Raw genomic sequence first — 13,823 nt, forward strand, 5'->3', positions numbered from 1 at the left:
TATAAAACAACCCCCTAATTTTGCAGTTAAAACATAGGTTTAGGCCTATATTCGCTGTATCAGACAGAACGTTCCTGTGCTGCAACTGTATGTACCACAGTGAGCCAATCACAAAAGCAAAGCTTCAAAGGTTCTACTGTCATAGACTTCCTCTCTGACTCTGGCCAATCTGAGTAGGCTTTTTACAGTGCAGATTCGGGTCCAGAATATTGTCTAATTTGCATGCATCAAAAGCCTGCTTGGATTGGCTGAGTTAGAGAGGCGGTCCGAGCAGCCTGGCAGTGATTGGTGCAGGATCGAGTTGGAAAATTCTTTATGTGGCAATATTTAGACAATTTTCGTTTAGTGGCATATTGAAACATTTTTCGGGATATACTTGGCGTATAAGACGACCCCCCCCCCCCGATTTTCGGTTGACTTTTTTGTTTCAAAAGTAGTCTTATATGCCGGAAAATAGGGTATCCTCCCACAACCCCCCTGTACTGGAATGCAAGCAGCACCACATCCTCAGACTTTCACAGAGAACTATAGGTTCAAAGGATGTTGAGTAAGAAGAGCAAAAGAAAATGGATCATGTTTGTTAATTTCAAACTGCATAACAATGATTTGTAATCAAAGTATTATTAACTATTTTTTGTTTTTTGTTTTTGTGTCACACCCTGTAAAGCTCAGGGGTAATTCCTGGCTCTACGCTCAGAAATAGCTCCTGGCAGGCTCTGGGGCCCATATGGGATGCCGGGATTCGAACCACCGACCTTCTTCATGCAATGCAAACGCCTTACCTCCATGCTATCTCTCCGGCCCAGTATTATTGACTATTAACATTAACTGTTAGCATTAAAACAAACATCAAAGGGCCAGAGCGATAGTACAATGGTAGGGCTTTTGCCTTGCATGCACCTGACCCAGGATAGACCTGGGTTTGATCCCTGCCGTCCCATATGGTCCCCCAAGCCAGGAATGATTGCTGAGCTCATAGCCAGGAGTAATCACTGAGCAAACTGGGTGTGGCCCAAAAAGCAAAACCAAGAGAAAAATAAAAGAATCAAAGTGATCACAGTAACAGTTAAACTTTTTTTTTTTCTAACAGAGTAGATCATTAGCGAATCAAGGAGGTTGGTCCTAGAAAAGTGGCTTTTGAGTGGCTGCTGCACTGTGCGGTCAAGGTGTGCTATCATGGCAAGGAGAGATGGCAGAAGAATGACAGCAGTCTCCCAACTGAACCACTGGAGAAGTACTAAATTCAGACTATTGATACTATCTCGTAAGTTTTTTTTAAGACAAATGTTGTCCCTTATTAGTATGGTCAATATAGCTTTTTTAATGGAGTTGTTTGCTTGAAGGGTAGTCCTCCAGCCTTTGACTTTGCTCTGACTATTCAGATGTGTTTTTGCAGGCAGAAAAATGTTGGATTCAATATTCTCATCCATTTTGTCACTGTCTATTAATAGAACCATTCAATCTTTTTATGTTGAGAGAGATTATTGTCATGAGAAGATCTATCTTTTTTTGTTTAGAAGTTTGGTGTGTTGGTGGGGTCTGCCTTGTCTTACAGTAGATACTTTAATTCTTCTTTTAAGGTAAGGTTGAGTTTTTTTTTTTTTAGTTTTTGAGCTATTTTTACCCATGAAACTGTGTATTCTTCCTTCAAACCTGAATAAAAGTCTGGCTGTGTGAAGTATTCTTGATTAAGAATTTATTCATTGTGGGTTTTTTTTTATTATATTGCTCCACTGCCTTCAACTCTAGAAGATTGCTCATGATAAATCTGCTATAAATATTAAATATGCTTTTTTATATTATCTGACTGAACGGGTGTCAACTTAGAATCAAACCACAATCTGGCCTACAGAGATAAGAGGAACCTGCACATGTTGGAGACTAATTTTGTCCCCTGAAGATATTTTTCAAGTAAAAATATGAATAGTATAAGATGCAGAAAGAAACCCAATTGTTGCATATTCAAAAAAAGTAAAACCACCATCTTTAAAAGTATTTTACTTTTCTACATGTTCATTGCAGAATTATTCACATAAATAATGAAGACATGGAAACCTAACAATAAATAATAAATTAATAAAGAAAATGTATGTATATTTACACAAGAAGATTTTTTATATAATATAAGCCTGATGGAAAAAGACATAAATTTTGAAATTACCTATATGTGTATTTTCAAAAATATTTCAGATTCCTAGAAATTAATAAATTTCTGGTTGCCAGAAATGTGAAACTAGGGTATGGAAATGGACAATTTGAACTTTTTGTTATTTTGTGCAGTGGTGTTTAAGGGTCTCTGTACTAAGTGGTGTTTAAGGGTCTCTGTACTAAGATATACTTTAGCTCTTTGCTTAAGAGACCATATGCAGTTCCAGATTTTGAGCTGTTCCCACGACAGAAATGCCTTTTATCTATTCTATCTCTCCTAAGAAAAAATAGGGAGACATAATTAGTCAAAGAGAATAAACTTTTGGTTATAAGAATAATAAATTCTGAGTATCTAATACAGTATGATGAATTTAGTCAATTTTATTTAATTGTATTAAAATATACTGAGAGAATTGATCTCAAAAGTTTACATGCCCCTTCTAAAATAAACATTTGTAGAGGGTGAACACAAGCTCATATTTTTCAGGTTGGCCAGGGGCCACAGCCAGCAATACAAAGTCAATTAGTCTTGAGGGCTCAATGATTCTTCCCAATAGCATGGAAGCCCACAAAGCCATACTTATTGTGCTCCAGAGACTGTGGAGTGACAGGAACTAAACTCTGGGCTTTATGCCAGTATGACATGAGCTTCAACCCTTTGAACTATCTCTTCAGCCTCTAAGACACCTTTTCTGAATCCAATCACTCTTTGTCTATGGATCAAAGGAACAAACTTTATGAGTCCAAGAAAAGCAATGAAAAAAAAAATGACCAAAAGTGAATTATTAGCACTCAGACAGAGGGGGAAAAAAGCTTACCTCCAAAAGAACAAAAGTTGGTCTGTCTTCAAATTTCTCTTGTGCAAATCTTAAAGCCAGAGAACAACATAGAATTTTAATGGAAAATTTTTGTGAACTAAAAATTCCACATCAACCAATTTATTGTTGTAATATGAAAGCAACAGAAGACATTCCTGGGCTATAAGAACTTGGAAAATGTTGCAGCCAAGTACTCTTCTTGGAAAAGAAAAATAATCAATGATACAATTCAAGTGGTAAAAGTATAAATCAAAATAAAATACTTTTGATGAGCACTGAGACTACTTAAAGACATTAAACTAATAGCTAAATTCAAACCAAAAGATTCTCAACAAACACTTTGTAAGGACGTTATGTGTAGGAACTTTTCTAAAGGAGGAAAAAAGAGCAAATAAGGTGAATTGTATCTTTTCTTGCTCAAGCTGTCTTCTAATAAATGAACAAATTAAACAAATGAACAAATTAAAATAGAATATTCAGATAGCTAGTAGCATTATAAAAAATAGAAATAGCCACACTGGGCTGCAATTTTAAATAGATAGGCTAATAAAATCTTTCTAAAAGCAGATACGTGCATGTCTGAAATGAAAAAACATGATTTTTTTCATCTTCAGAAAGAAAATCTCCGAGGTGGAAGAGAGCTTACCATGCTCCAGCTACTAACAGAGAAGCAACTGTGGTCACAGAGATTTGCAGTGGTAAACTACTTAGGGTTCATATTGCACTGGAAAATTCAGTCATATAATGGCTAAAAGTTTTATACATTGGCTGCTGGAAATCCAATGCAGACCTTAATGCCAGGAGTGTGATGATGACTTAATTAAGCTTGAAAAGATAGAATGATGATTGCATTGTACACAGGTAGGGGAAGTGATACAGAATTTAAACTTCTAAAGATAAGGAGATTAAGTTTCTGTGGTGTATGGTTAACTCCACATATTTCATATAGTTAACTATACTTGTAAGTGGCTAAGAGGAATTTTAGTAATGCTAAGCACAGAAGAAATGGCAGTTACATAAAGTGCTGAAGATCTACATAATCCTACTGTGGCAACATTTCATATAATTTTCATGTTTCAAAAATCATCACATTTTACTCTTTGACTTAAACCATCAATATAGAGTATGGCAATAATAGCTTAATAAAGTTAGATAGAAAATAAATGATCACTTTTAAATGTAATAGACCAAGTCAGTGCCTAATGTATCAACTGCCTCTATAATTTTAAATGAATACATAAATGTTGAAGCTTCATGCAGGGACTATGATTTAAGAAATTATAATTCTAACTTAAATCAGAGGAAGGTCAATGCTATGTTGAGAACTAGAAATATATAAGTTGAAGTAGGCATTTTATAAACAAAGACAAATACTATTAAAATGCTTTAAAAGTGCCTAATTTTAAAGTAACTAAAACAAAATAAAAACATAAATTTATCTTCAAGTTTTATAGGGACTGACATTTGTGATATGGTTAACAATGTCCTACTTGAGGGGATAGTAAAAATTTATTTATCTCCAGATCAGAAGAAATTAGAAAATTTGTTCTACCACACAATTAACAAATTATCAGATTTTATTATTTATCTAAAAATATAGAGATATTTTACATGACTGAAACCCAAACACAATCATGTATGTAATCAAGGTGTTTAAATAAAATATAAAAATATGGAGATCTTATATTTTAATATAATATTGTTAAAGTAGAAAGCACAGTGAAGCATTGGTATTCATTAGATCAATTAAATTTGAATATAAAAATATGACTTTTAAGGAATAAATTATGAAAATATAAAAAAAATACCAAAATATAAAAGCACAAATATCAGGATATGTCAAATAAAACTATAGAGGTCTTAACTTTTATATTTGGTATATCTTATACTTTTAACATATAGAATATATTAAATTATAAATTCAAGAAGGACTTACATGCTGCATTTTAAAATGTTTTATACTTTTCTACACATAATTATCTTTAAAAAATAATGCAATTAAATTATTTTACTGTTATGCTATCATGGAAACCAAAGATAAATTTTAAAAATAAAATTATGGATCAAATTAAATTGAGTTTATAGAACCTTGAAAACTTACCATAAGATACATATTGACTTAGAGGAAGAGAATAAAATAGGTTGGGTCATACCAAGCAGTATTTAAATTTACTTCTGGCACTCTGCTCACTAGTCATGCCTGGCTATACTCAAGGGATAGTATAGAATGTCTTTTCCATATCCTCCCAGAGTGAGATTCTGAGTTCTATCCCTGACAACAATTTTCCCACACCCAAAACAGCCAAATGTGTCTCTGGTCAGTTTCGACTCTCAGCTCTTGAAACACTGCTGAAGAGTCCTTAATTTTAAAAAAGAAGTATATCTGTATGTTTAACAAATATTACAATGCAGTTTTAACCTTTAGCAAACTCTCTTATCATCCTTAATTTTATAAACACACATATAGAATCAAATAGTCAATTGTCTAAATTTAAAGTAGAGATATTTAGCCAAACAAATGCTAGATATCCTTGTTACCAAGTTCTCCAAACAATTACAATCACATGAAAATAACAATTTAATTCCTTTTTCTCACTATTTGTTTCTAACTTTAGATGTTTCAAATATTTATGTTCTTTCAAATGTATGAACTTTTTTAGTAATAATTTTTATTGTGACCAAAAAGTGAATAACAAATCTTTCACAATAATATTTAAGGTACATAGTGACAATGAGTCAGGGCCATTCTCACCACCAAGGTTGTCCTCCTTCTATCCCTTTTCCCAGCATGTGTTCCATATCTCCATCTCAAAGGCATACATTTTTTAATTAATTTTTATTTTTAATTATGAGAACAATGATGCAAAGAGGACAAAGTAAAATTACAGTGAAAGGACAATCGCCCATAAACAGAGTTCTCAGAAGAAATCCCCTTGCTGACGCCTAATTATTGAACTTACAGTCAAAGAACATTAAGAAAAATAAGGTAGAACCCAAGTACAATTACTTTGTCCACAAGTTCTCAGATTATAGTACATTATAACATTTCTTAGCAGTACACAAAGCAACCTAAAGCCATGAGATTTATGTGACTCCTTAAACATTGAAGGCATAGTATTTTTTTTATAAAAGGCATACATTTTTAAAGATATTCAGACATCACTAATTTTTCATGTTACAGCAAGGAGCCTCATCATTAGAATACCTCAATGCAAGGTGAAAAGTGACATTTAATTTTGGAAAGGCCAAATGCATAAGAAATAAAAGTTACTCAAGATGTAAAATAGAAAATTAATATGATTAATATACTTAACATTTCTACATATTTCTAATTATATATAAGTATTAACATTATATTAGCATGAGACTCAATATTGTTTCAGTCAAGAATTTATATTTTTGAGATCAAAGAACTGCAAAGGAGATACATATGCTTTCCATTTTAGGTGATAAGCCTGCACACTATGTTAATTAAATATCATTACATAATCTAAATTTAAAGAACAGAAATAGTACAGGAGTTAAGGCTCCTGGTATCCATATAGTCAATACTGGTTTAATCCAAGGCATCAAATATGAACCATAAAACCAAGGTAGGAATGACCCAAGCACAGAGTCAGGAATAAGCTCTAAGCACAGCTTGGTGAAACCCAAACACCAAACAAAAACCCACTTAAGTCTTTATTGCTGACTCAAAAAGTTAAGATGAGAATTTTAAAATCCATAGAATAAAAGTAGACCATCTTCCGAAAGAAATAGAATTAAATTAGAAAACCTATGGATAAACTATTACAGACATATAATGGGTATGATCAATGCCAAGATAGAGCTATGACCAATCTATAATTAGAAGTTAAAGGTTTGAGGTTTCATCTCTTAGATTTCTGAGTTATTATAACAGTGATCTCGAAGTATTTAAACTGAAACAAAATTTTTCTCTTTGTTGGCAAATTTTTAAACTGCATATTGTATTTATTCTATTTTTTTAATCAACTTTAAAATTAAAGATATTGATGTAAATTTAAATGCATTTAGTCAAAACATTCATTTGGTAAATAAAGGATGTTAATACTTTGATTAGATTGTGCCAAAAAGTAACTAGGTTGCTGCTAATAAAAAGCAGAAAAATTATGTTTTTTTAAATTAAGAAAAAGTCAAAAACTTTTGAAATAGGTATCAAAACTTTAAAAAATGTTAACAGTTGTTATGAAAATTTTTGATATACTAATTAGTGATTTTTATTTGACTTATGCTAAATAAGACTTAATTATTACTAACGTAATCTTATATTTGTCATATAATTATCCTTATTCATATTTAACTATATATTTCTTAATCATAAAAACAAAAAAATATAAAAAAATCAGGATTAAGTGATAATAATATCTAACTAGAACAGCTCACTAGAAATAAAAAAGCAATAAAGAGATTTTTATGTCAATAAGACATTGATATTACTCAAGTTTATATTTAGGTTTAGGTTTATAAAAATACCAAATACTCATATTGTAAATAATCATGAAATATAAGTAAAAAGTAATTCTTATAGGGACACTTCACATTGTTAGTCTCGGTTAATAATAATATTTTATTAAGACTAAAAGCTATATGGTACACAAGCATCTAATCTAACCTTTAAGAAAAGGAAAACACAAAAGTAATAAGCTTCTTTTAAAATATGAATAAAACATATAAAACAAAATTATCATTCAACATGCCACTAAATATTCTTTTAAAAAAATTAAGAATAGGGGCCGGCGAAGTGGCGCTAGAGGTAAGGTGTCTGCCTTGCAAGCACTACCAAGGAAAGATCACGACCGCGGTTCAATCCTCTGGCATACCATATGGTCCCCCCAAGCCAGCGATAATTTCTGAGCGCTTAGCCAGGAGTAACCCCTCAGCATCAAACGGGTGTGGCCTGAAAAACCAAAAAAAAAAATAAAGCAAAAAAATTTAAGAATAACATTATATAGATATCTATTATATACCAATTGGCAAAAAAAATAAGCCACTAACAGAAAATTTTAAGCTGGTCTAGACACTAAATATTACTCTGATAAACCAAGTAAAATAATGCATACAATGTTATTATGCAGTTTCTGGAAAAGAAAAGGTATGTTGTACATTGTCAAAGAACCAGTCTAGGGGCCTGAGTGGTGGTACAAGCGATAGCATGCAGTTGACCTAGGACTGAACTCGGTCCCATCCCCTGGAGTCCCATTGGTCTCCCAAGCTAGGAGTGATTTTAGAGTGCATAGCTAGGAGTAACCCCTGAGTGTCACTGGGTGTGGCCCAAAAACAAAATAAAGAAAAAAGAAATACAACCTGTAATGGGCTTAGATATACATCTTGCAGATGGCCTTATGAAGAAGGACCATTGTCTAGGTACTAAGAACATTGTGAGTTCAAGGCCCTTAGAGATTAAGTCAGACAGAACCATAGCTTATTCCATCTGTCATCATTGTCCCCTACATCTAAGGCAAAGATTTAAAGTATCATTGCCTAGAATGCATTTGCTAAAGGCTATTTTCATCTTAAGATCATCTCAGTCAGTATTGGAGCTTGTCTCCTCTAACCAATCCTGCTTTTCATCTATTGATCTCAAAGACAGTCTCTAATTCACTCAGAATAATCTCTCAGACACAGAAACTTTCAAAATTTCTAGTCTATTTGCATAAACTTTAAAATGTACAAACATAATAGTTATCATTTTTTAAAATAAAACAGTAAAATACAAATTTTATTTTATAGTTATTCCCAAAGTTGACAAGAGAAATGAATCAAATATTCCAGCTAGTTTTACTGATTGCAGAAAATGTTTATAACCACTTCACAAAAATTACTTCATGGTTTTCCAAAATTAATATGTAGGATGGATACATCAAATCTAAATATCATAATCTATAAGTTTATGGTTTTGAAGGAGAAAACTTAAGACTGAGTTGCCAGATATTTTATTAAAATAGATTCCATCATCCAAGCCAGGGGCAATTTCTGAGCGCTTAGCCAGGACTAACCCCTGAGCATCAAACGGGTGTGGCCCAAAAAAAAAAATTCCATCTGGTTATTATCTCTCTCCCTCTCACCTGTCCAGGTGCTTGTGTGCTGGAAAAAAAAAACCCAGAAAGTTTAGTTCAGATCTAACTGCCAATGCTCCATAATTTTGGAGTGTGAGACTGGTTTTTCAAAGCAAGAATCAATTAAAGAACACATCTAACAAATACTTAAGTTTGAGTAAAGGGGGTAAAGGAAATATGGAGGCTTTTCCAAATGGAAGCTCAGATACACCCTTCCAGAGCATTTGCCAACAAGTCTTGGGTTAATGACTGGTTGAGACCACGAGCTAAGAGTTTTAGTGCAAGGTCCATGCAGTGAAGATATCTGTTCAATCCTCAACAAAGATCTCTGGAAATCCCACAGGCTAGTCCTGAGAGAGAGGAAGTAAGAGAAGACGGTCTGATTAATTTCCTTTTTCCATCCTGGGTCACCATACTATAACATCACACTTAAGTATGGTAGCTCTTCCTTGTCCTGCAGAAATGAAATGTAACCAGAATGACCTGTGAAGGAAAGAAACCATAGGAGACCTGAGTGGTAGGCTATAGCAGATTGCAAGCCCTGTATAGGCTTCAGGTTCATGAGATCTTGTCAGGAGGCATGAACCCCGTGTTCCCAAGGGTCCTGAACGCAACTCAGTCATCAGGCCAAACTACCAAGTAGGTGATGCTGCCATTGTTGAGGGAAAGACACAGCCAACGTTCTGGAGGGAACTGCAGAACCCGACACATGATGAGATTGGCATGGACAATGAAGATCTCAAAACTGTCCTAGAACACAAAAATACATTTAAAAAATTCCTTCCTGGGGCCGGGCGGTGGCGCTAAAGGTAAGGTGCCTGCCTTGCCTGCGCTAGCCTTGGACGGACTGTGGTTCAATCCCCCAGTTTCCCATATGGTCCCCCAAGCCAGGAGCAACTTCTGAGTGCATAGCCAGGAGTAACACCTGAGCGTTACCGGATGTGGCCCAAAAACCAAAAAAAAAAAAAAAAAAAAAAATTCCTTCCTCACACCTATATATATATATTTTTGTTTTGTTTTGTTTTTGTTTTTGGGTCACACCCGGTGATGCTCAGGGGTTACTCCTGGCTATGCGCTCAGAAGTCGCTCCTGGCTTGGGGGACCATATGGGACGCTGGGGGATCGAACCACGGTCCATCCAAGGCTAGTGCAGGCAAGGCAGGCACCTTACCTCTAGCGCCACCGCCCTGCCCCACACCTATATTCATTGCAGTGCTATCTATAATAGCCAGACTCTGGAAACAACCAGGATTCCCTGCAACAGATGAATGGCTAAAGAAACTGTGGTACATATATGCAATGGAATATTATGCAACCGTCAGGAAAGATGAAGTCATAAAATTTTCCTCTACATAAATGTACATGAATCTATTATGTTGAGTGAAATAAGTCAGAGGGAGAGAGATAGACAAACTCATTTATGGTTTTTATTTATTTAATATTTTTTATTTAAACACCTTGATTACAAACATGATTGTGGTTGGGTTTCAGTCATATAAGAAGACACCCCCCCATCACCAGTGCAACATTCCCACCACCAATGCCCCAAATATCCCTCCTCCCCTCCCCGCCCCCACCTTTACTCTAGACAGGCTTTCTATTTCCCTCATACATTCTTATTGTTAGGGTAGTTCACAATGTACTTATTTCTCTAACTAAACTCATCATCACTCTTTGTGGTGAGGTTCATGAGATGGGCTGTAACATCCAGCCCTCCTCTCTTTTGTCTCTGAGAATTATTGCAAAAGTGGCTTTCATGTTTCTTAAAACCCATAGATGAGTGAGACCATTCTCCTTCTTTCTCTCTCTCTCTGACTTATTTCATTTAGCATAATAGATTCCATGTATATCCATATATTGGAAAATTTCATGACTTCATTTCTCCTGACAGCTGCATAATATTCCATTGTGTATATGTACCACAGTTTCTTTAGCCATTCGTCTGTCGAAGGGCATCTTGGTTGTTTCCAGAGTCTTGCTATAGTAAATAGTGCTGCAATAAATATAGGTGTAAGGAAGGGATTTTTGTATTGTATCTTTGTGTTCCTAGGGTATATTCCTAGGAGTGGTATAGCTGGATCATATGGGAGCTCAATTTTCAGTTTTTGGAGGAATCTCCATATTGCTCTCCAGAAATGTTGAACTAGTCGGCATTCCCACCAGTGGATATGAGCTCCTTTATCACCGCATCCCGCCAACACTGCTTGTTCTCATTCTTTGTGATGTGTGCCAATCTCTGTGGTGTGAGGTGGTACCTTATAGTTGTTTTGATTTGTATCTCTCTGATGATTAGTGATGTGGAGCATTTTTTCATGTGTCTTTTGGCCATTTGTATTTCTTCTTTCACAGTGTCTGTCCATTTTTTCTTCCCATTTGTTGATGGGATTAGGTTTTTTTTCTTGTAGAGTTCTGTCAGTGCCTTGTATATTTTGGATATTAGCCCCTTATCTGATGTCTATTGTGTGAATAGTTTCTACCTCTCAGTGGGTGGCTCTTGTATCCTGGGCACTATTTCCTTTGAAGTGCAGAAGCTTCTCCATTTAATATATTCCCATCTGTTAATCTCTGCTTTTACTTGCTTGGAGAGTGCAGTTTCCTCCTTGAAGATGCCTTTAGTCTCAATGTCATGGAGTGTTTTACCTACATGTTGTTCTATATACCTTATGGTATCAGATCTGATATCGAGGTCTCTAATTCTTTTGGATTTTATCTTCATACATGATGTTAGCTGGGAGTCTAAGTTCACTTTTTTTGTAAGTGGCTAGCCAGTTGTACCAACTCCACTTGTTGAAGAGGCTTTCTTTGCTCCATTTAGAATTTCTTGCTCCTTTATCAAAGATTAGGTGATTGTATGTCTGGGGAACATTCTCTGAGTACTCAAGTCTATTCCACTGATCTGAGGGTTTGTCTTTATGCCAATACCATGCTGCTTTGATTACTATTGCTTTGTAATACAATTTAAAGTTGGGGAAAGTAATGCCTCCCATATACTTTTTTCCAATAATTGCTTTAGCTATTCAAGGATGTTTATTGTTCTAAATGAATTTCAAAAGTGTCTGATCCACTTCTTTGGAGAATGTCATGGCATCTTTAGAGGGATTGCAATAAATCTTTACAATGCTTTGGGAAGTATTGCCATTTCAATTATGTTAATCCTGCAAATCCATGAGCATGGTATATGTTTCCATTTCCATGTGTCCTCTCTTATTTCTTGGAGCAGAGTTTTATAGTTTTCTTTGTATAGGTCCTTCACCTCTTTAGTCAAGTTGACTCCACGACTTGATCATATCAATAGATGCAGAGAAAGCATTTGATAAGTTCTGACATCATTCTCAATCAAAACTCTTAACAAGATGGTAATGAAAGGAACCTTTCTCAATATAGTCAAGGCCATCTACCACAAGCCAGTGGCAAATATTATCTTCAATGGAGAAAAAACTAAAAGCCTTTCCTCTTAATTCTGGCACAAGATAAGGCTGTCCTCTCTCACCACTCCTATTCAACATAGCACTGGAAGTTCTTGTTATAATGATCATGCAAGAAAAAGATATCAAGGGCATCCAGATAGGAAAGGAAGAAGTCAAGCTCTCATTGTTTGCAGATGACATGATACTCTACTTAGAAAACCCTAAAGACTCTACCAAAAAGCTTCTAGAAACAATAGACTCATATAGCAAGGTGGCAGGCTACAAATTAACACACAAAAATCAATAGCCTTTCTATACACCAATAATAATAGGGAAGAAATGAACATTAAGAAAACAACCCCATTCACATTAGTGCCACACAAACTCATTTATGGGTTTTAAGAAAAATTAAAGACATTTTTGTAATAAGGTCCAGGGACAATAGAGTTAAGAGCTGGAAGGGCCAAAAGGACTGGCTCACAATTTGAAGCTCACCACAGAATGGTGAATGCTGTTTGGGAAATAAATACACTAAGAACTAGCATGACAATATTAAAGAATGAGAGAAGTAGAATACCTGTAGTGAATACAGGCAGGGGATGGGGTGGGAGGAGGGTGGATGGCATTGATTGTGAGAGTGTTGAACTGGTGAAGAGGGGTATTCTTTTTATGACTGAAATCCAACTACAAACATGCTTTGTGTTTGTAGCACGTCACATGGTGCTTAAATAAAGATTTATAGAAATGAAAAAAAAATTGTCCTTTTGCTGCTTGGCATCTGTCCAGTGGATTTAGTTACAGAAGGCAGCCACAATCCAGATTCTATCTTTGTAATACGCTGTCTGGCTTTCAGTGAGACACAGGTAGGTTAGGTTCATTAGGGACATCTTCCCTCAGCAAATCTCTGCTAACTCTGCTGACACCTGGAAGGTGCTTGCTGATGATGTTAGTGGTTTCTATTGCTCCGGTCATAGAGGAATGGACAATTTTATTAAACCTCAACCCCAAACTTGCAAAATGGACACCAGTTAGTTCAGCTTGTTCCCACCCCAGGAGTGTCAGGGTGCGGTCCTTTTCCTGGGATGCCTCAACGATAGATCCACTCATCTATTATTGGACATCTAGGTTGATTCCAAGTCTTAGTTATTGTACTGCGTACCACAATGAATAGTGATGTGCATACATCTTATTGGATGAATGTTTTTCTTTTCTGGAGATAGGTACCAAGGATCATATGGCAGCTTAATTTTCAGGTTACTGAGAACCTTTCAAACAAATTTCCATAGGTGTTGGACCAGGTAGCATTCGCACCAACAGTGGATGAGAGTTCTTTTCTCACCACATCCCTGCCAATACAGATTGCTCCTTTTATT

General features: G+C 35.2%; 1 pseudogene; it reads right to left on the reverse strand.

Moving 5' to 3' along the window:
* Window positions 1-9,601: 9,601 nt before the first annotated feature.
* LOC125997145 (serine/threonine-protein phosphatase PGAM5, mitochondrial-like) lies at window positions 9,602-13,557 on the reverse strand (annotated as a pseudogene).
* Between the last annotated feature and the right edge of the window lie 266 nt (window positions 13,558-13,823).

Source organism: Suncus etruscus, chromosome 19 (genome assembly GCF_024139225.1).
Source record: "Suncus etruscus isolate mSunEtr1 chromosome 19, mSunEtr1.pri.cur, whole genome shotgun sequence".
NCBI classification, from domain to species: Eukaryota; Metazoa; Chordata; class Mammalia; order Eulipotyphla; family Soricidae; genus Suncus; species Suncus etruscus.